At 49.9% G+C, this 22,335-nt stretch overlaps 1 protein-coding gene across 3 annotated transcripts in view; it reads right to left on the bottom strand.

Moving 5' to 3' along the window:
- The window catches only part of LOC147443323 (histone acetyltransferase HAC1-like), a 54,255-nt gene that overhangs the window by 5,252 nt on the left and 26,668 nt on the right, over window positions 1-22,335 (bottom strand). The window lies entirely within an intron of this gene.

Raw genomic sequence — 22,335 nt, 5'->3', positions numbered from 1 at the left:
TCTTCTTCTTCTGACAGTTCTTCTAGCTCATCTGACTGAAGCGAAGAAGACAGAAAAGGTAAAAAGCGAAGCAACAAGCAAAGCTTCGGAAAGGGCAAGAAAAAGGCAAAGAAGCCAAAATCTTGCCCAGTGGTTGACAGTTCTACAGAGGACTCGTCTTCAAATAGTTCGGACTCTGATGACAGCATCTTTTACGCAAAGAAGAAGAATTTTTACAAAGCCAACCAGTATGTCTTTCTAGAAGACAAAAGCAAGAAAGTCTGACAGTTTAAGGAAGGTGGACAGTCAATTAAATTTGACACGTTTTCTGGTTATAGAGATGCTTCGAAGGCTTTGTCTTTTATACAGCAGTTTGACATCGCTTTCTCAGGAGTGCGTTACTCAGAGCACTCTTAGATTCGGAGAGCTGCCTCTTACTTTAAGGGGAATGCTCGAATTTGGTGGTCCACGCTTCTATTAAACAAGACTGCGCCAGTTAAATGGCTGAAATTTAAGAGGCCTTTTATTTCTTCTTGGCTGACTCGAGAGTATGAACGCGATATACGAACTGCTTGGAACCATCTTCGGATGACTAAGAAGGATACAGTGGACGCTTATTGCGAGAGATTCTGGAGCTCTTTTCTACCCGCCTCTACATTTAAGAAGAACTCGTTCAAGGAACAGATTGAGCGGTTTACCTTGGGTCTACTTACAGAGATCCGAGATCACTGCTTGGAACAAAAGTCAGCTTCCATTCAGGAGTTGATGAGTCATGCGAAACGGGGTTTTGCCATTCATTCTGGAAGTCTGACCTACCCCACAGGTGAGATCATGACGCAAAGAGCCGAACAGACTTCGTAAAAGAAAGTAGAAAGAGAAAGAGCAACCCAGAAAAGAAAGAAAAGGATGCACGACCCAAGCTTACTCCTCAAGAGCGGGCTCGCTACATCAAGGAGGGGAAGTGCTTTGGATGCGGGGAAACTGGGTATATCTTCGTGAAGTGCCCTAAAAAGGCACAGAAAGAACAAAACGACAAGGACGAAGAAAGGCCTGAGAGTTCGAGAGCAGCTGAGGAACGTGGAAGAAAAGGCAAGATGAAAACAAGACTCGTTCCAGATTGCGTGGGTAACGATCCCAGCACGTTGGACGAGAGTACAGAACTTTGTCGAGCTTCGGACAAAGTGAAAGACCAAGAAGCCATGATCTTCTTTGATGGAGGAGCCAAGGCCAACTTCATTTCACCAGAATTGGCGGCCAGCTTGAGATCACTCCCGATCGGATGGGACCACTTGCGGAGGCAGTTCTAGCGGCACCCGGCAAGGACATAGCCATTGCACCCGTCATTGGCAAACTTCGATTGCATTGTCAACGGTATTTGGGGCATGAGGACTTTTGCATAATGCCTTTGGAAGGTTGTGATGTCCTCCTGGGAATTCCCAAGTACCACAAGAACAACGTCGTGGTCGACTATCAGGCGAGGAAAGCGACATTGACCACAGAGAAGGACAGAACCATTGTACTTGATATTAAACTTAAGGGCAAGTCTGTCCCTATTGTATCGGCTTCGGCCATTTCAAATTAATGAAAACCAGTCTGTTTGTTTACTCGATCTTTTTGAGTGATGAGGATAAGACAAATATGTCTGAACTTGATAAAGAACGCCAAGATTTTCTCCGCACTCATGCCGATCGCTTCTCAGAGGACCTGCCAGGCGAGTTACCACCCGCTCGTCCTGAAGATCATACCATTGATCTGATACCTGGAAGCACACCACCGAACCGGCCCCCTTATCGTGTGAGCCGAGCCCAAAACGAAGAGATCATGAACCGAGTGAAAGACCTCTTGGAAAAGGGTCTTGTCCAGCCTAGTACTTCACCGTATTGCTCTCCAGTGTTGTTGGTTTTGAAGAAAGACGGATCTTGGAGAATGTGCATCGATTATAGAGCTCTCAACAAAATCACCATCAAGAACAGATTTCCAATTCCTAGAATCGATGATATACTTGACAAATTACAGGGATCCTCGTGCTTTAGCAGGATTGATTTGAAGAGTGGATATCATCAGATCCGAATCGCGCCGGGAGACGTCTACAAGACTTTTGGTGATGCCTTTTGGCCTAACCAATGCTCCTGCAACATTTAACCGGATGATGGACAGGATTTTTTGAAAGTACAGGCTATTTCTTGGCACTTTCTTTGACAATATCATTGTTTTCTCCAAGGATGAGACACAACATAGAGAACATCTGCTTCAAGTCTTTCAGGCATTATGAGATCACACGTTGATGATTAATGCGAAGAAAAATGAATTTTTCCTGCCAGAGATACACTTTGACACATTGTCTCAGTAGAAGGAGTGCAGATGGATCCGGCCAAGATAGAGACTATCCGTGATTGGCCCGATTTGAAGAATGTCCATGAAGTTAGAAGCTTCTTGGGATTATGGTCGTACTACAGACAGTTCATTCGAAAATTTGCAAAGGTTGCTTCCCCTTTGCATATCGACTCAAAAAGGAGTCCCTTTCTCGTGGGGACCCACAGAGGTGACTGCCTTTCAGACTTTGAAAGAAAAATTGACTACGGGACCAGTTTTGACTTTGCCGGACTTGCAGAAGTCATTTGAAGTATATTGTGATGCTTGTGGTCGTAGTCTGGGTGCGGTCTTAATGCAAAAAGGCCATGTCATTGCTTACAAGAGCCCATTGTTCTCACGGCCGAAATTGACAGCACCGATTTATAAGAAAGAGCTTTTGGCGGTTATCCATGCTCTTACTCAGTGGCGGCACTACCTACTCGGAGCGGATTATGATGTCTTTACAGACCATCAAAGTTTACGCTACTTCTTGTCACAGAAGCAGCTATCGGAAAAGCAGATGCAATGGGCGAACATCTTGTCACAGTTTCACTTCCAGATTGTCCATGTTCAAGGCCAGAAGAATTTGGTGGCAGATGCTTTGTCTCAGAAGCCGTTGATTCTAGCTATTTCCCCGATACATCATAAGAGCTTTGAGGATAAGGTCGACCAGTATGCCACAGATCCGGATTTTGCAGACGTTTTCACACGGATATGGGATGGGGAGACAGTAGCCGAGACTCAAGAAGGCTCTTGTGACTTGTGATTTAGCTATCTCGGCTAGCTACTTAGTTCACACCTACCAGCTTAGCATTTCATGCAATGTGGTGGATCTGACTTGTGTATCAGATTCACCACATTGTAACGCTCTAGTCTCATAGGTCATTTTGGCCTTTTGAAGACGTTAATATAACATTTCATTCTCTCTCTCTCTCTCTCTCTCTCTCTCTCTCTCTCTCTCTCTCTCTCTCTCTCTCTCTCTCTCTCTCTCTCTCTCTCTCTCTCTCTCTCTCTCTCTCTCTCTCTCTCTCTCTCTCTCACACACACACACACACACACACACACAAAGGCACATTGATCAATCAAGCGACTGAGCTGGGGAGATCCAAACGCCCATGACTGCGGAGGACTACACAGCATCGATGGAGGCTACATCAGAAGATTCGGACCACTTTAGCTCAACATGCACAACGCCCGGTCAATGTGACATGAAACGTTTCACGGTTTCGTGCGTTTCGGGGTTTCGAGGTTTCTGTAACGTTTCGTTTCGGAGCTCAAAGAAAGCGAAACACAGGTTTCGTTTTATATGTATGTTCGTATAATTATATATTCAATATACATACAAATTCATCTGTAAAGACATGAAATACCAAAATCTAGATGTGAGACTTGAGTCACGAGTGAACAAGGTAAGTCGGCAGCTAGCTGCAACAACGTGGAGATAAAGACGAGGAGGCCATGCTGACGTGTAAGGTTGAGAGAGAGAGAGAGAGACATTATTCGATGCGCGTTGGATCAAAAAATCTATCGATTTTTTGAGGCTGCCTTTGTGCATAGCTTCAAAAATACCCGCACGGGTGGTTTGCGGTTAACTGGTCAAAAGGGGGCAAAAAAGAAAAAATCAACTCGTTTCGCACGTTCCATTGAAACGTTTCAGCCGTTTCGCCGTTTTGGGGTTTCAGAGGGCTGAAACGGGTTTTTATGTCACTATGCGCCCGATCAAACTACTGTCCATGGAGGAGATTGATGAGATCTGCCAGCGACCGATGCTGGATTTCTTGTGACTTGTGATTTAGCTATCCCAGCTAGCTGCTTAGTTCACACCTACCAGTTTAGGATCCCATAGTACTTTTATTTTATCATTTTGTCATTTCATTTTGTTACTCTGTCGTTGTATCAGATTCACCACATTGTAACGCTTTGGTCTCATAGGTCATTTTGGCCTTTTAAAGACGTTAATATAACATTTCATTTCATTTCACTTCTCTCTCTCTCTCTCTCTCTCTCTCTCTCTCTCTCTCTCTCTCTCTCTCTCTCTCTCTCTCTCTCTCTCTCATCACGCCATCTCTCTCTCTCTTTACCATGCTTTCGTTTAGGGTTCGCTGCTGTATTTTAGGGTTCGCGACCTGTTTTTAGGTCTCGCGACCTATATTTTAGGGTTCGCGACTTTTTTTTTTTTTTTTTTTTTGGGGTTGTTGGACAGATCTGCGTTTTAGGGTTTGCTGCATTTTCTGCACTTTAGAAACATCAATCCCTCTCTCTCTCTCTCTCTCTCTCTCTCTCTCTCTCTCTCTCTCTCTCTCTCTCTCTCATGTCATCCCCAACCTCACCTATGGCAACAAGCAAACTCAAATATATGCTTCACTCCAAACGAATTTCCATCATTGAATTGGAAATGAAAGCATGGAGAAAAGAGATGGAAGATTGGAGGAACGCGAAGACCGTTTTCCTCCGAGAAAATGAAGAAAAGGAGAAGAGGTGGAAGGACGAGAAGGATCATCTTCTCAACAAGATCGCCACGTTGGAGAATAGCATTTTGGACCTCCACAAAGAAGTGTTGGAAACACGGTCAAAAAATGGGCTTGAAGAGGGGGAATTTCAGCCCTCTTTGAGGGAAGAAATTGACAACATCAATGAGGAGAAGAAGTCATGGGCCGCGGTCATATCCGAAACGCAAAAGAAAGTAGAGGAGGCCGAAAAATGGATTGAGGTTGCCAAGAAAGGGAAAGGTAAGGAAGCTCCTTGTACACCCACTCTTATCAACATGACCCTCGAAGAGGAACAAAGAAGGAGGGTGCGGGCTCTACATGTGAGGGTAACCGGCCTCAAGGACATAAACAATGTGGAAAAAGAGGTCACAAGCCTCACATCAATGATGGGGGTGGAGAAGCCTTCACACACAAAGGCATGGAGAGTGGGCAAGAAGAGTGAGGGCCCCGGAGAATCTTCAAAGGAAAGAGCTCTCATACTACGCTTCCCTTCATTGGAAGAGAAGAAGGAATTCTTGAGGAAGAGACCTACTCTCAAGAAGACAGGTATTTTCTTAGGCGATGACCTCACTCTCTCACAACTTGCGCATATGAGAGAAGTAATGCCCGAGATTCAAGCGGCAAGGGAGAAGGGGAATATGGCCTTTTACAGAGATGGTCGGGTGGTGATTGTAGAGCGGCGCTCTACATGACGGTGCGAGACCTATGGGACCACATTGAGGATGGCGACTTGGAATTGTAATGGGTCTATGAGGTTGGATGTTGGTGCCTTTGAGGACAGTTTCAGAGACAAGGACATTGTTTTCTTTTCAGAGACTCACCAGGCCCCTGGCCAACTGTTGCCACATGTGGTGGGATACAAATGGGAGACAGCCCACAGAACAGTCACGAGATCTGAGCATGGGAGTAGAGGTTCAGGAGGAGTAGCGGTGTTGTTTAGGGAGGAGCTACAGCCACTACTACATATTGTACGGAGAGATGATCAGGCTAGATACATGTGGGTGAGGCTGAGAGCTGACACAGGTCGATTTCTATATATTGCTATATGTTACTTCCCCCCCAGTACGTCAGTATATGCTGTATCCAGAGGGCAGTCGCCTTTCTCAATTCTAGATGATGATATATGGGAGTTTTCTAGGGATGGTGATATCATCCTCCTAGGAGACTTCAATGCTCGAACGGGCAACTGTCAGACAGTCTTCTACGACACTTCAGATGAGATGCTTAGAGAGTTGGATGTGGGTGAGCTGGGGTTTGACAGATGTTCACATGACAGAGAGCAGACTGAGTATGGGAGATACCTCACGGAGATGACGACTACACATGGGCTAGCCATACTTAATGGCTTACAGCGGTTTCCTGGAGCAGCAGGCTTCACATGCTTTCCACACAGACATGGGGCCAGTACAGTGGACTATGTTATGACACAGCCGAGCTTTATTCCTTGTATTCAGGATTTCACAGTGGGAGCCAGACCAGTGGGCGTAGCAGTGGATCATGCTCTCTTGACACTGTCCGTATCTTTTCAGTTCAGTACAGCCCAGAAATCAGGAGGCAGGTCACACACCCGTTATACATTTACACCAGAGACTGACTCGGTTTATACAGAGGCGATCTGGGATCGTCTATGCACAGTTGCTCCAGGCCTCTCAGTAGAGGAGTGCACTACTTTACTGACTGAGACACTACATGATGCAGCATCAGAGGCATACCCACACACTCAACCGGATCGGAGGCGACATTCTGGGAGCATGCCCCAGAATAGTTGGTATGATGAGGAGTGCAGAGAGATGAGAGCCCAGCTTCAGAGGGATCTTCATTTAGGAGTCATCACCTACAGACAGTCGCGGATTGCTTTCTAGCGCCTTGTGCGAAAGAAGAAACGAGCTTACCTGGCCCAGATGGAGCGAGACTTGTATCAGTTGTTCTTGAGTAGAGACTCAGGCGAGGCATGGCGACTCTTCCATGAGCACTCCCCTCCCCCAGTGATTACTTCTCCTGATGTGTGGGGCCAGTATGCGACATCGTTATATACGGTTCCTGGGCAGGATCCCCTTCCAGATCCTACAGAGCCATGTCCACCTACGAGCACCTTCTTTACCACTGAGATGGTAAAGAGAGCCATTGACAAGATGAGGACCAGGAGGGCTTACGATCATGACGGTCTAGTAGCGGAGCACTTTATACATGCTAGGGATATGCTGATGGAGGTTCTTGCAGTGTTGTTCAATCGTGCCATGTGTGAGGGATTACCTGAGACTTGGAGGTTGTCTACTATTGTGCCTATATTCAAGGCAGGTGATCCTACAGAGCCTGGAAATTACCGCACTATTATGGTTGGACACACACTGGCACGATTGTATGCATCCATTATTGAGCAGCAGTTGAGTAACTGGGCAGAGGGTGAGGGTGTACGGGCAAAGGGACAGGCAGGTTTCAGGAGGGGTTTCTCCACTCTTGACCATATTCTGACACTCAGAGCTATCATTGAGGAGGGCAGGTCACATGGGAGACAGATTTATTGTAGCTTTGTGGATTTCCGCAAAGCATTTGACATGGTACCGAGAGCTCGACTGATGCTCAGACTGCAGGAGATGGGGGTGCCCACAGTGTTGATTTGGGGGATTATGGCTTTATACAGATCAGTGATGGGACATGTACGCACCCCAGAGGGGATATCTGACTTAGTTCACTCCACTATCGGGGTGAAACAGGGTTGCCCATTGTCTCCTACTCTATTTGGTATGTATGTTGATGAGGTGTCTGATTACATTGACAGAGAGGGTGATAGAGGTGCCCAGCTGGCAGGGACGTGGATCCCATTGTTGTTATATGCTGATGATATTGTCTTGATCTCTGACTCACCAGAGGGTATGCAGCGACAGTTGGATGCATTACACAGTTTTGCAGAGGATAGTGGATTGTCTGTAAACCTTGGTAAAACCAAGGTCATGGTGTTTAACACCACACCGCAGTGGATCAGGAGATCGGCACCGACCTTCACGTATGGTCAAGAGATTGTGGAGTATACAGATGCATACACTTACCTTGGGATAGTCTTCACTGGGCCGAGGTTTTCTTTGGGGAGAGCAGCAGAGACTAGACTGACCAGAGCTTATGCGGCCTTGGGAGGCTTGGAGAGGATGTGTTCGCAGGTTCAGTTCCAGGAACCTCGGAAAAAGTTATGGCTCTTTGATACTTTAGTAGCCTCAGCTATGATGTATGGGGTACAGGTTTGGGGACCTTCTGTAGGCCAGGATGGTTGGAGACGTATGGAGAGGCCCTTGGTATCTATGATCTCCCGATTGATTAGAGCCAAGGCCTCCGTACCTCACGCGATCATTCGAGCAGAGCTAGCTGCCCCCCCCATGGAGATTGAGGCGCTTACCAGATCAGTGTCCTTTGTGCACAGCCTATGGGATACTACTAGAGACAGATATGCTAGACTGGCCCTTGAGTCTTCCAGACAGTTAGCTCTACAGGGGGACACTTCATGCTGGTATGCACAGATGACTTCATGGTTTCAGACGCATGGCTTCACCATGGACAGGTTGCCCCCTTTCCAGTATTCTCTTCAGGCACCCTCGCTGTCGCTTACACGGGTGGAGATCACTAGACTCATTCGTCAGGACCTGATCCAGCTCGACACCAGGAGGACATGGATAGAGCCACCTCAGGAGTTGAGCACGAAGATGGCTTTCTATAGAGAGCATCTTCTCCACCTCACGGGAGATGGGTTTGTGATTCGACCCAGCTACATGGACACACATATGTCTCATGGTTTGCGTTGTGCCATTGGTCAGATACGCACATCCTCACATCAGCTCGAGATTGAGACTGGTAGATTCAGAGGGATACCAGCAGACAGCAGGATATGCCGATTATGCCAGAGAGAGCCAGAGACAGAGTTGCACTACATATGTCATTGCACAGTGTTCTATGAGATACGGGGGCGTTTCCACTGCTTATTCAGAGAGGGTTTTGGTCCTCTATCTAGGGTCATGAGTTATGAGGATCAGAGATGTCTTGGACTATATCTACTTGAGTTACACAGGTATAGAGACACTTTACTGGGGAGAGCTAGAGAGAGGCAATCCCAGAGACACATTACAGATTTCTTTTCACTAGATATGGGACAGCCAGAGGAGCAGCCACCACTGCAGAGCTCGTCCCACACTCATTCGACCACTACTGGCACTCTCATCGACCGAGCATTGGAGCTACAGAGATACAGACGACCGTGACTGAGGAGAGGAGCTACACAGCATCGACGGAGACTACAACAGAAGATTCGAGCCATACTCTCTCGACATCCAGAGTGCAGATGAGGATGGATCCTCACCATTTCTTCCATCTTTGTTTCACACACTGTTACATCCAGTTTACCGGGTACCTATTGTATCAGCTGCTACACCCACGTAGTTTTAGATTGTAGTAGTAGTAGTAGTATTTTGTTCCACTTCTAGTTCTTTTCTAGTTCTTTTGTACCCAGACATGGTATTAGATTCACTATTTTGTAACTGATTGGTCTCATAGGTCATTTTGGCCTTTTGAAGACGTTAATATAACATTTCATTTCATTTCATCTTCTCTCTCTCTCTCTCTCTCTCTCTCTCTCTCTCTCTCTCTCTCTCTCTCTCTCTCTCTCTCTCTCTCTCTCTCTCTCTCTCTCTCTCTCTCTCTCTCTCTCTCTCTCTCTCTCTCTCTCTCTCTCTCTCTCTCTCTCTCTCTCTCTCTCTCTCTCAGACTTTGTATCAGATACACCGCATTGTAACTTTCTGGTCTCATAGGTCACTTTGGCCTTTTGAAGACGTTAATATAACATTTCATTTCATTTTCTCTCTCTCTCTCTCTCTCTCTCTCTCTCTCTCTCTCTCTCTCTCTCTCTCTCTCTCTCTCTCTCTCTCTATCTATCTACAGAGAGCATCTCCTCCAGCTTACGGAGGATGGTTTTGTGACGAGGCCCAGATACATGGACACCCACTTGTCTCATGGGATACGATGTGCTATTGGCCAGATACACACATCCTCACACCAGCTGCGGATTGAGACTGGGAGATACAGCGGAGTACCAGCAGAGGCGAGGACATGCCCGCTGTGTGACATCGAGCCTGAGACAGAGTTGCACTACACATGCCACTGCCCCGTCTACTACGAGATACGAGGCCGCTTCCATTGCTTGTTCAGAGAGGGCTTTGGACCATTCTCTAGAGTCATGCGGTACGAGGGTCAGAGATGCTTGGGTTTGTTTTTGTTTTTGCTTGAGCTGCGCAGACACAGAGAGAGCCTGATGAGAGGAGAGGCCAGCCAGTCTCAGAGACAGATCACAAACTTCTTTAGAGCTGCCACTGGACACCCGGAGGAGTTACCACCGCAGCAGAGCTCGTCGCCTCACACTAGAGGCACACTGATCGACCGAGCAACTGAGCTGGGGAGATCCGGACGCCCACGACTGCGGAGGACTACACAGCATCGACGGAGGCTACATCAGAGGATTCGGATCACTTTGGCTCGATATGCACGACGCCCGGTCAAACTACTGACCATGGAGGAGATTGATGAGATCCGCCAGCGATCGATGTTGGATCTCCTGTGATCTAGCTATCCCGGCTAGCTGTTTAGCTGCTTTATTCACACCTAGCAGTTCAAGATTCCATAGTATTTCATTTTGTCATTTTGTCATTTCTGTCATTTTGTCATCTTGTTACTTTGACTTTGTATCAGATCCACCACATTGTAACTTTCTGGTCTCATAGGTCACTTTGGCCTTTTGAAGACGTTAATATAACATTTCATTTCATTTCATTTCTCTCTCTCAGATTTCTTTCAGTCACAGACAAAGGAGTCCGAGCAGCCCCAACAGCATAACAACACAAGAGGCACCAGAGGCATACTACTTGATCGGGCAATAGAGTTGGGGCGGTCCCATCACCCACGGATGAGGAGGCCCTCTCCACATCGACGCGAACTGCGACAGAGGATCCATACCATACCGGCGCGACATAGGAGCCGTCCCGACAAAGTGCCTACCTTGGAGGACATTGAATCTCTATAGCCTTTTGGATACTCATGTATATGTATATGATGCCTCAACTATCAGAGAGCTCCATTGTATCAGCTCACCCTTTGTATTCCCCTTGTATCAGCTTTCACCCCACCCCTACCCACTATTTTCTTTTCAGTTCTTTGTACTTTTTGTACCCAGACCTGGTATTAGATTCACCACATATAACCTTTTGGTCTCATAGGTCATTTTGGCCTTCTGAAGACGTTAATATTACATTTCATTTCATTTCTCTCTCTCTCTCTCTCTCTCTCTCTCTCTCTCTCTCTCTCTCTCTCTCTCTCTCTCTCTCTCTCTCTCTCTCTCTCTCTCTCTCTCTCTCTCTCTCTCTCTCAAAAAGTCTCTCAAAACGCTCACATAGTGGCCATTCTGAGGGCAAGTACATCACTGATTACAAAAGCAAGCCCCAAGGCAATAATCTGGAAGCTGTAAGCATTAATCTGGAAACTGTTAAAACTGGAAATAACTAGCCACATAGCAACTATAAAAACTGAAAGCCAGGGTGAATACCTCTCCTAAAGAGAGTAAAAAGTGGCAAGAGCTTGAACGTTGGGCATTGTGTGGGCATTGTCCGCCAACTAGTAGAACTTGATAGCAACAAGCAATGGACAGATAGAAGAAAGAGAGCTGCCGTTGACAAAGCTGAGGGAGAAGAGGCAACCAACATCACCAAAAAACTGCAGAAGGATGCGACAAGATGCGTAACAGAGCACATGACTGGAGCTGATAAGGAACTATCAGCCAGGGTAGAAACCAGTCCACTTGCTGAAGGTGGCTCCTAAAGACCGTAATTAAGGAGGGAATTTCAGGAAGACAGTGAAGGAGGCTAGAGCGACAACAGCTTTGGAAACCTAATGTAGAAAGAAACCTGGTAGAGCAAGTCGAGAGCGGAGCGGCAAGCCAACGAACGAAACAGATTCAAAGAATACAAGGAATGAAAGAAGGCAAGAACTCAGGGGAAGATAACAGCAAATAAAAAACTAAGGAAATCAAACGAAAGAAACATACTCTAATACCGAAGTACGCTCGCTACTGCTGCTCGCCCCCCCCTTGCTGCGCCATCGCTACCCTCTCTCCCCCCCCCCCCCCCCCCCCCCCCCTTCGCGCTGCCCCTGCGCGCTAACCTCTCCCCCCCTCACGCTGCCCCTGCGCGCTGCCGCCCGCCCGCTGCCCCCCCCTGTTTTCGCGCTGCCCCAAAGGCTGCCCGCTGCCCTCCTCTCGCGTTGCCATCCCCACCCCATCCCCCTGCTCGCTGCCGCTTGTGCACCCGCACAGTACCCGGCTGCCCTCTTCGCCCTCGCCGTCCCCCCATCCCCTCCCCCCCCGCCCCCCCCCCCCCCGTCCTCTTTGCTCCCCAAGGTCTTCTGCGCCTGGCTCGGCAACGCTTTCTCTTCGGACAAGTGCTTGGCGTACTCGTTCGCAGATTTTCTTCACCGCCCGCTTCTTCGACTCAGCAGTAGACACAGATGGAGGCTCCAGCTCCACCTCGGAGGGACTCGCCTGAAGCCCCCTCGCCCGACCCCGCTAAGCCCACCATTCGACTTGCTCTTACGCCGGCAGAGCAAGCGAGCCTTGCCACAGAGGTAGAACGCTTGCAGGCGACTTCTGTCATCTGCAAGGTTCTCGGCACTCGTCCCAGCAGAGGAGAGCTGCGAGACCTTCTCCAGGCCCGCCTCCTCGCAGAGGTGGGCAAGATCTTGGATGTCCAGATTCTCGGACGGGGGTACTACCAGATTGAGTTCGAGACTTCCGAGATGGCCTCCAAGGTCATAGCTATGAGTCCATTGGCCATCCGAGCACGCGCCCACTTTCGACAGTGGCGACATGGTTTTGACCCGTCTTCGGATGTGCTAGTAGAGGAGGCGGACATCCCCATCTCAGTCTGCTTTCCGGGTTTACGGAGGGAGTACCTTCCACTTCTCTCCAGGATTGGCTCCGCCATCGGAACTGTCCTGGAGACACCTCGTACGGCAGCATCACTAGCTGCCAAGGCGGCTGGCATCCCTTCAGTTCGAGTTTTGGTCAGAGATACCCACACGCTCCCGAAGGTCATCCTTCTGCCTCGGGTGAGTGGGGGTTGGTTTAGACAGAGTGTGGAGTACTCGGGTCTCCCGAACCAGTGTTTCATTTGCAAACAGATGGGCCACCTAGCGAAGGCCTGTCCATGGAGGAGACCACGACCCGCACCCCAGCCTCAGCCCCAGCCTGCCAAGGCTGGGCCGCAGCCACAGCCAGCGACACAGAGCACAGATTCAACGCCACCCTCCGAGCCTGGGGCTCCAGCGGAGGAGGGGTGGCAGCAGGCCTGTGGCCATCGACGCCAGGGGCCACAGCGACAGCCTGGCTCTCAGAGTGGCCCCCAGGTGCCTACTCAGCAGCAGTGGGTTCCCACGGGGAACCGCTTTGGTCCTCTTGAGCAGGAGGAGCCCCCTACGCCAGCCTCCACCTCTGCTTCACCCTCGCCAACCGCTCCGCCTTCCGATCTCCCCTCCTCCTCCTCATGCCCTCCCCCGCCCTCTGCTACCGCTCACTCCCCACCTCGCCCCCCCCATGTCTCTGCCGCCCCACCCCGCTTCTCCTCTCCCCCGCCCCCCCCCCCCAGCCCCTTCTCCCCCTCCTCCTGCTTCAGTACCATAGTCGGCTCAGGAGACTGGACCCTTGCCGGCGGCCAGGAGATCTCTTGGCAGCGCCTTCGCCATGAGTCGCCTAGCGAGAGAGGGTCAGCCCTTCATGCGGCCCCCAATGCAGATTCAGACATCTCCTCTTGCAGCTATCCCTCGTGGTTTGACGAGCTTTGACCTCCGACGCCACTGGGATTTCTTCGATTACGGGTTTACTCGTTTTCTTGGCGATTCCGCAGCAGACCACGAGGCAGCCTCCTTCAGAGTCCACGCTTTGTTCCTCGCCGCTAGGGGGACAGAGGCCTTGGACTCAGCAGTTGGTTTCTCCTTCCCCCTCTGTGGCAGGACTGAGACAGAGTGGTCCCTCGACTCAGTGGTGGGATGGTTGCATACACAGGTTCTCGAGTTCTCTCACCACATGGGAGAACTTGGCGTTACAGATTTGCTGCAGACTTTGTGGCCACTGGCCAAGTTTGCGGTGACACCCCCAGATTCAGCAGGATGTAGACACATTGTGGTGTACTTTTTTGCTGATACGCAGTGTTTGCCTTGCTATGTATTCATTCATGAGGACTCCTGGACAGAGGAGGTTGCTTTACGCACGGTTCGCTCTACTTGGGCTTGGACCAGGCACTCACTGCAGTCTCGCCTATCTAGAGGACGCTTGGATGCGGATTACTCCCTATCCAAGCTTGCTTCGAAGATAGCTCGTCTTGCTGCTGCGGCAGCATCTGTTCTCTCTCGCTCCCCATGAGGATCGTCTCGTGGAACGTGCAGGGACTCGGTGGGCCCCAGTTTCAGCGACAGCGGGGCCGATTGCGTCAGGAGCTTCAGCGTTGCCTTGTGGGAGGAGAGATTGATCTCCTTATGCTTCAGGAGCACCATTTATCTGAGAGCCGCATTCGGCGATGAGGTCAGATTTTGCGTGGACGCTATGATACCTTTTGGTCAGCTGCTTTTGGACCTGGAGGCATCCAGGGTGGGGTATGTATGACTATTGCGGACTCATTACAGCAGGCCATTGTGGGCAGAGGGATTATTGTACCAGGCAGGGCTCAGTGGATTACTATGCAGGTTCAGGGTAGCCTTGTGGGTTTCCTAAACATCTATGCGCCCAATGTGGCGAGTGCTCGTGCAGAGTTTTGGTCACAGCTTGTTGAGTCTTTGCCACAGGTTGACCAGTGGTGTGTAGGAGGGGACTTCAACATGTTGGAGGACCCTTCTGACAGAATCGGAGGCAGCCATGCTACTTTGCATGGAGTCGAGTTAGCAGCTTGGGAGAGGTTTTGTATGACGTTGAGGGTCTCGGATACATGGCAGCATTCTGGCTTTGTGAGGCCTCCAGAGAGTCTTGCCTTCTCTAGATCGGACCGCAGAGTGGGAGGAGTGAATCTATCGCGCATAGATCGCTTCTACACTAGTGACCACTTCAGTGACTTGGGGGGATCAGTGGGCATCCTGGCAGGGACATCCTTCTCGGACCATGCACCAGTGATCCTCACAGTGGCAGACAGGCAGAGGAGTGGGAGCACGATGCTTCGCATCCCAGAGCGGGTCTTGTTGGACTCAGCACTCAGAGAGAGGGTCGAGGCTCTATGGACAGAGGGCATGGACAGCCAGGCTCCACCTGCAGACAGAGTGGCCTCAGGCCTAGCTCAGCTCAGCCACTTCTTTCTCCAGGAGTCTTTGGCTCGACGGGCTGTAGCGAGAGAGGAGGAGCAGCGTCTCAGACGAGGCATTGCTTCACTACAGAGGATGCAGGAGCAGCATCCAGACAGTCCATGGTTGGAGGAGCAGCTACAGCAGGCTCGACAGGAGCTTGCTTGCGCAGAGGAGAGGCGCCATGAGTTTGCCTTCCACCGACAGGCATCTCAGTGGACTCAGGTGGGTGACAGAGTGACAGGTGTTTTTTTTGAGACAGTGGGACCTCGGCACTCGCATGCCAAGGTCAATCAATTGAGGAGACCCGATGGGTCAGTTGTTTGCGAGCCAGAGGATATGCGTGCAGTTGCTACTGACTTTTACCGTGAGCTACTGTCGGCTGAGCCCGAGTCAGAGAGACGGGATGCATGCAGGGAGCAGGTTTGGGCACAGATGCCTTGTCTTGTGACTGAGGAGATGCGGCAGAGGCTTGAGTTACCTCTTCAGCTTGAGGAGCTGCACACGGCTCTTAGGGCCCTCCCTCGTGGTAGCTGTCCAGGTGAGGATGGGCTGACTTTCAGCTTCTTCTTGGAGTACTGGGATCTGCTTGGCCCAGATCTTTGTAGTGCCTTTCAGTACATTCTGCACACAGGAGAAATGCCGGATAGCATGAGTGAGGGCTTGATTTACCTCATTCCAAAGGAGGGTGGCTCCTTGGATGAGATTCGACAGTGGCGTCCCATCACCATTCTCAACTCAGCCTACAAAATTCTTGCCAAGGCTCTGAGTTTGAGGATTCAGCCACTTTTGGAGAGCCTTATACATGGGACTCAGACAGGTTTTGTCAAGGAACGCAGTATCCTTGACAACATCTTCACTTTTTGGGAGGCTTCTGCCCTTGCACGGCTCCGTGGGGAGGACCTTGTGATTCTTCTTCTCGATTTTGAGAAGGCATACGACAGAGTTGACTGGGACTTTCTAGAGGGCACGCTACGCAGGATGGGCTTCTCAGAGGCTTGGATCAGAGGGGTGTCAGCTTTGTACAGACAGGCCCACAGTCAGGTGCTTTTGGCAGGAGGTAGAGGTGAGCCTTCATGCTCACACGATCGGTCAGACAGGGTTGTCCTCTTGCCCCCTTTCTCTTTCTGTTCTATGCGGAGGCGATGAGCAGATTTTTGGTGTCACAGCAGGTTGGTTTGAGGGGCTTAGCACTCCCTATACGGGGAGATGAGCTTCTGGACGCTGAGTTTGCCGACGACTCAGCCTTGTACTTAGAGGGCCAGGAGGCCAATTTACACAGATGTGGGCAGGCTTTGGAGACCTTCTCCTGTGCATCGGGCGCACTGATCAACTGGAGAAAGACAGTGGCTTTCTCAGTTGGTGGTGCTCCTGTGCCAAATTGGATGCCAGGAGAGGGTTTCAGGTGGATTCCTCCAGGGACTGCAGTTCGGTACTTGGGTTGTCAGGTTGGTTTGGATTTGTCCCCCGAGCAGCAGATTGCTCCTCTTCTCCTATCCATCAGGAGAAAGCTGTTACACTGGAGCTCAGCACGACTTTCGCTGGCTGGTAGAGTAGTAGTTGCCAACCAGGTGTTGTTGGCGACTATGTGGTACATCACTTCTTGCTAGATCTTCTCGAGTTCTTGCATCAGCCAGGTAGAGAGGCTGATCAGGAACTTCCTTTGGTCTGGTCGCGACACTCAGATTGCCCGAGCCAAGGTGGCTTGGTCGGTCATCACACTTCCTTGTTCTCAGGGAGGGCTTGGGATCATTGATCCAGCACAGCACAGCAGAGCCCTTCTTGGGAAGTTCGTCGTCAGAGGACTTCTTCCAGGCGAGGAGCCCTGGAAGGAGTTCTTGTTGCAGAGGCTTCGTGCCAGGGTGCCTCAGGCAGGAGGCCCTTGGCAACCTTCGACCAGATGGATCTTTACAGAGTTGCGCCGAGTTGGTTTGAGCAGGAGACTGGAGGACCGATTCGCTGTGAGTCTGCTTCGGTCTTGGGAGCTATTGCGGCGTGGCCTAGAGCAGCGGCAGCCGACGTGCACGGAGGAGCGCCTACGGCAGCCCCTCGTCTGGAACCCCATGGTTAGCACTCAGAGAGGCCACTTGGTTGGGAGTAGGCCTCATGTTTCTTGGGGTCCCATGGCAGCAGGTCCAGCGCGCTCTCTAGGTGACTGGTTAGAGTTCACAGGTTTGTCAGAGGAGGTGCAGGTTGTCCAGCTACAGGGCATGAGAGGGGTTCAGAGCATGTGTCAGAACATCTCAGAGTCAGTTCCAGCTGATTGGCTCACGCCTCTCGAGCCAGTAGCACCCCGGTGGATGGGAGCCTTCACACGACTGGAGGTTCTCATTGCAGTCAGGGCTTGCTCAGAGACTGTCCCAGCCTTGTTCTTCGAGCTTCAGGGTGGGGGACGATTACAGAGAGTTGCAGTAGAGGCCCCGCAGGTAGCAGAGTGTTGTTTCTAGAGGATCCGAGTTGTGGGCATCTGTGGGAGGACTTGCGTCATAGACCCTGACCCAGCAGCTCTTGAGACAGGACACTGGAGGCTATGGGCTTGGGAGTGCTGTCCACTGGCACGAGTACAGTGGGATCCTGGTGAGTGGCTATGGAGGGACCCATTCTCTTCTGCAGACCGCCCAGGAGTCCCTTTCTTTCAGTACACTGTTCGGCTTGGACGTCATATACTTGCAGCACAGAGAGAGGCCCGCCCCGCTGCAGCACGTCATTGGCAGGAGGAGGGTCTCACAGTTGAGTTCTTGGCAGCTTTTTGGCAGAGGCTGTGGGACTCCAGACAGCCGAGGCGCGTCACCTTGCTCCACTGGTTGGTTGCACACAGAGCCACAGCAGTAGGGAGCTGGCTTGTACATAGTGGTCTCTCGGCCGCATGTACAGCCTGTGACCAGTTGGTGGAGAGTCAGCGACACTGTCTTTGAAACCGGCCCGTAGGGCGGTAGGCGTTGGCTTTCACCCGAAATTCTTTACTTTATACACACACACAGAGCACTTTGCAAAGAGAACCTGCGACGGGAGTTAACACTTCAACTCACACACGGCCCGGAAGCTAGAATGCTCCGAGCAGACGCCGACAACCTGTAGGCCCCAAAATTGGCGCCCCTTTCGGTATTTCTTTATTCTTTAGGAGGGTAAATTACAAGGTAAGGTCCTGGGAATCCTTCACGTGTATCCACCTAGATACCATTTGATTTGGCCAAATTTCGACAGCATAACAGCCCCAAAACTTGCGCGAAACCCATTCCCCTGCTGGAACTCGCTTGCACTGACGTATACCCTCTGATTCCTGTCCAAAAACAGTAAATTCAGCACGCTGTATTTACTGGTTTTTTCCCTGTTTTCAGCCCCAAACAGTCCCCTAACTGTCCTTTGCCAGTGGGGCACGATTCCCAATGATCCTGGCGTCCGTATGGCTGAAAAACAGTCAAATTACAGCGCATACACAGCGCTGATTTTGCACCTGTACGGTGAGGTTATGACCCTCACCAGTGCCTGCTTTGGAGCAGCAGTTAGCTACCCCTGTTCCTGCTCAAGGAGGCTCTTGCCTCAGCACAAAAGCATGAACCCACACAACTGTACATCAGTCAAATGAGTAGCCCTCTTGTGGGGCATCACATAACTGCACGTAGGGGAGAAAGAGAGCAGTATGTAGCGTGCGGGGCATCACTCCCGTCACCATACTGTGCATAGAGGGCAAGGTAAGCATTCCATAGCTTCTGTACCTGTTGCAATCCGCCTATGGCTGAAAATGGCGTCCCCTTTGATGATATGCAGCTCGTTTTTGCCTCCCAGAGTGGCAGAATCGCTCACAAGCTGACACGTCGCCCAGTTTCCGAGTTTGGGCTTTCCCTGCTAAAAATATCTCAACTGGTGCGTCAGTTGACTTCGCGGCAGAGTTGTAAAGTGTTCCCCTAGTCATACCAAAGGTAATGACGCGAACACATTTCATGGCCCAAAATAGCAGTTCCCTAAATTTTAGGAGATGCTTCCGTTGGGCTCCCACTGGTCTTCTGACCATCTATCCTGATTGGGACCGCATCCAAAAATGCAATGTGGCCCAACTGTCGGATACTTTTTGTTGGTAGTCCCACCTTGACTTTACACCTTAATTGAGTTCACTTCCTAGTATCCACCAACTTGCTAAGTGCGACGGGGGGACCTATATGATCTTGCTCTGAGCCTAGACATCTTCTTACCATACGAATTCCAGTGCCGACCACTTCCCGTCTGCGGGTGAATCTACCGTTCACATTGGCCATACAATGTACGATCGTTTGCTACTTCAAGAAGAGGGTCTTAAACAAATAAAATAAACCCCATTGGAAAGAAACCAACAACCAAGGTTAGCAGTTGCCACATCTCTGTGACATGGTTAATAACTGCCACGTCCTCGTGACAGTCTTTGGGACTGTCCCTCGGCCCAGCAGGTGTGGCTACGAGTTCTTCGGCTGATGCCTGCCCTTTCCACGGCTCGACAGTACACTTGGGGGGCGGCGGCTTGGTCCACCCTCACGGGCCCGGCACTTCAGTTTGAGCTATCTTCCACCAGCAGGATGATAGTGATACAGGGGGGTCGACCTACACTCCAGCCTGCTATAGACCTTACTCCACAGGAGTGGAGCAGTGAGAGCGGAGTGTTGGGAGCTCATCAGCGGCCTAGCTCTCTGGTTCATCTGGCGGACCCGTTGTTTCCGCATCTTTGAGGCTCGCCTTGTACCACCAGCAGAGACTGTTCGTGACTTCTGGCTAGAGCTGATCCATACTCTCAGAGGACAGCTTGAGGGACTACAAGGCAGCTCCGACCGCATGCGGGAGCGCCGCGAGGCTTTCCTTCGTCTCTGGCACCCTGGGCCGTTTTACTCCATGGTCCAGGGGGTGCTCAGATGGCACTACTGTCCACCTGTGTGGCTTTTCCCTCCTCCCATCTCTTGATTTAGCCTCATTGTATATATGTTGTTTTTTTCATTGGGAGAGTCTCCCCACCGTGTTTGTTGTAGCCCTCTCTTGCAGAGGTGGATGTAGCCCTATGGGCAGCTTTCATTAACTAATAGAAGGATCTTTTTCTCGGGAAAAAAAAAAAACATACTCTAATACAAACTTCCCTCACATCTATGTACACACCCACACACGCACGCACGCACTCACACCAAAGTCGGTTATGTACGACTATGAGTTGAAACCACCAATTGCCATTGGACTCAAGGCGTTAAGATGCAATTTATAGCCGATTCCTTGTACAACATGCAAAAAATGCCCGTCCTCAATTAGGAAAGCATAAAGACCGCCCAAGATCGAGCTACCTTCGGGATGTGGGTGTACCTCAAGGTACCCAAGGATTTTGAAACGATACATATTCCTCAATGCATGAAATTATCTTCACGATATTGTGACATTACCAAGTATCAAGACGATTCATGATGACTCCTACAGACTTAGTGTCACATGAATCTGTGTTTCGTCTCCTCAAAATGAAACGAAACACGAAACGCTCGAAACGTACCTAGAGGTACCGAAGGATGCTAAAACAATCCATATTGGTCAATGCTCAAAATTATCTTCACGATATTGTGGGTGTTGCTAAATGGACTATTTTCTTTTCTTTTTGAGTAATTTCTATTTATTGAAATTAGGATATTTAAATGTGTACACTGCAATTGTTAAAAGTTGGAAACTGTAGATCTGTTGGAACTGATAAAAGCCATCAGGAACGGACAACTCTGATGTGTCATATGATGGGCGACATTAAGCATCGTGAACGAGTTGATCCCTAAGTTGGATGGGAGAGACCGGAGAATGGGTATTTCCGATGCGTCACATGATGGGTGAGGAGAGCATCAGATAGAAAATATTCCGTTGTTCTGGAAGCAAATCCAAACTAGATAAAGGATTACGCGTAAAGACGCACGCACAAGAATAAAGATGGGTTCTGAGAATCTTTTTCTAGAAAGCAAGATTCTTGAGCACTTTCCGAGAAAGCAGATGCTTTCCCGCGAGGAAATATATGTCTGCATGCGGTTGCATCCACGGACGCCTGGGAAGTGTTGTGTAGCATCGGTTTTCATCTCACTGAGTTTTTATTGAGGTTTTAAACAAGTTCACACTTTTTAAAATACGTGACCGGCTCCCCACTTACTAAGTGGACAGCCACTTTAAAAAAAGCATGCCCAAGAGGAGACGCCCCCACATCTACTAAAAACAGCCAAGCGGCCACTGATCCCTTTCTCTCCTCTCTCTAAAGCTGCCGTGAACCCTTTTCTCTCTCCTCCTACCTATTCCAGTGCCCTCTTGCTCTGCTTTTGTTGCATGAAGTTCGACAACTATTCCTGCCAGGTCCAAAGGCCTGAAAAGCAACCTAGCGCCCCCTCTCTCAGGCCAAAAATGCCAGCGCTAGCACAAGGAGACTCTGCCGCCTGGAAACTGCAAGTGATCGCAATAAGTCGACGTATGGAGGTCACTTTTCCGTACTAGGAGCGACAGGTGAAACTTGTGAGTACGCTCTACAAGTTGTTGCTTTTGTATTTGTGCGTTTTGCAGGTACTCCATCGTGGAGAAGGAGCAAGGAGGCTTTAGCCTACGCTCGGGGATTCCGGAAACGGAAACCAGAGCGGTTTGCGGAGCTTTATGCTCTGAATACACACGAAAAAGGAGTTGAGAGCTTGTCTCTCAGATTTCCCTGACGAGAAGGAAACGACCATCAAGTCTAAGATCTAGAAGGCAGGGGTTTTCTCCAGTTCTTGTGCTTTTAAAACGGATTCTCTCTAAATAAAAATTCTCTTTAAGGGGGGGGGGGAGGGGACCAACCCCTCTTCTGGTCCCCAATACTATGTCAATCTTTTCCCTTGTCCCTTTTAGACAATGTTCTATTTATTTTCATCTTATTGATTATTCGTGAACGCTCCCGTTTCTCTTTTTTTGCAAAGGAAGACGATTCCGGGAAGGAACGGGAAGAACCATGACGAATCAAGGGAGAACCGTTGAAGACCAACTTCAGCAAGTACAAGTTCAACTCGCAGAATTGTAGCAACTTCTCATGCTACCGGCTATCCAGAAGGTTTTGGATGGAATCAAGAAGCTCCAAGGAAGAACTCATGTCGATGGACGTCAGGAAAACCTTGCTGATGGAAATAACCCACAAGAGGAAAATGCAGAAAGAGATACTAGCGCACAAGGGATCTCC

The sequence above is a fragment of the Adiantum capillus-veneris genome, chromosome 14, assembly GCF_014529385.1.
Source record: "Adiantum capillus-veneris isolate H3 chromosome 14, ASM1452938v2, whole genome shotgun sequence".
NCBI lineage: Eukaryota > Viridiplantae > Streptophyta > Polypodiopsida > Polypodiales > Pteridaceae > Adiantum > Adiantum capillus-veneris.
This window is presented reverse-complemented; position numbering and strand designations above follow the sequence as displayed.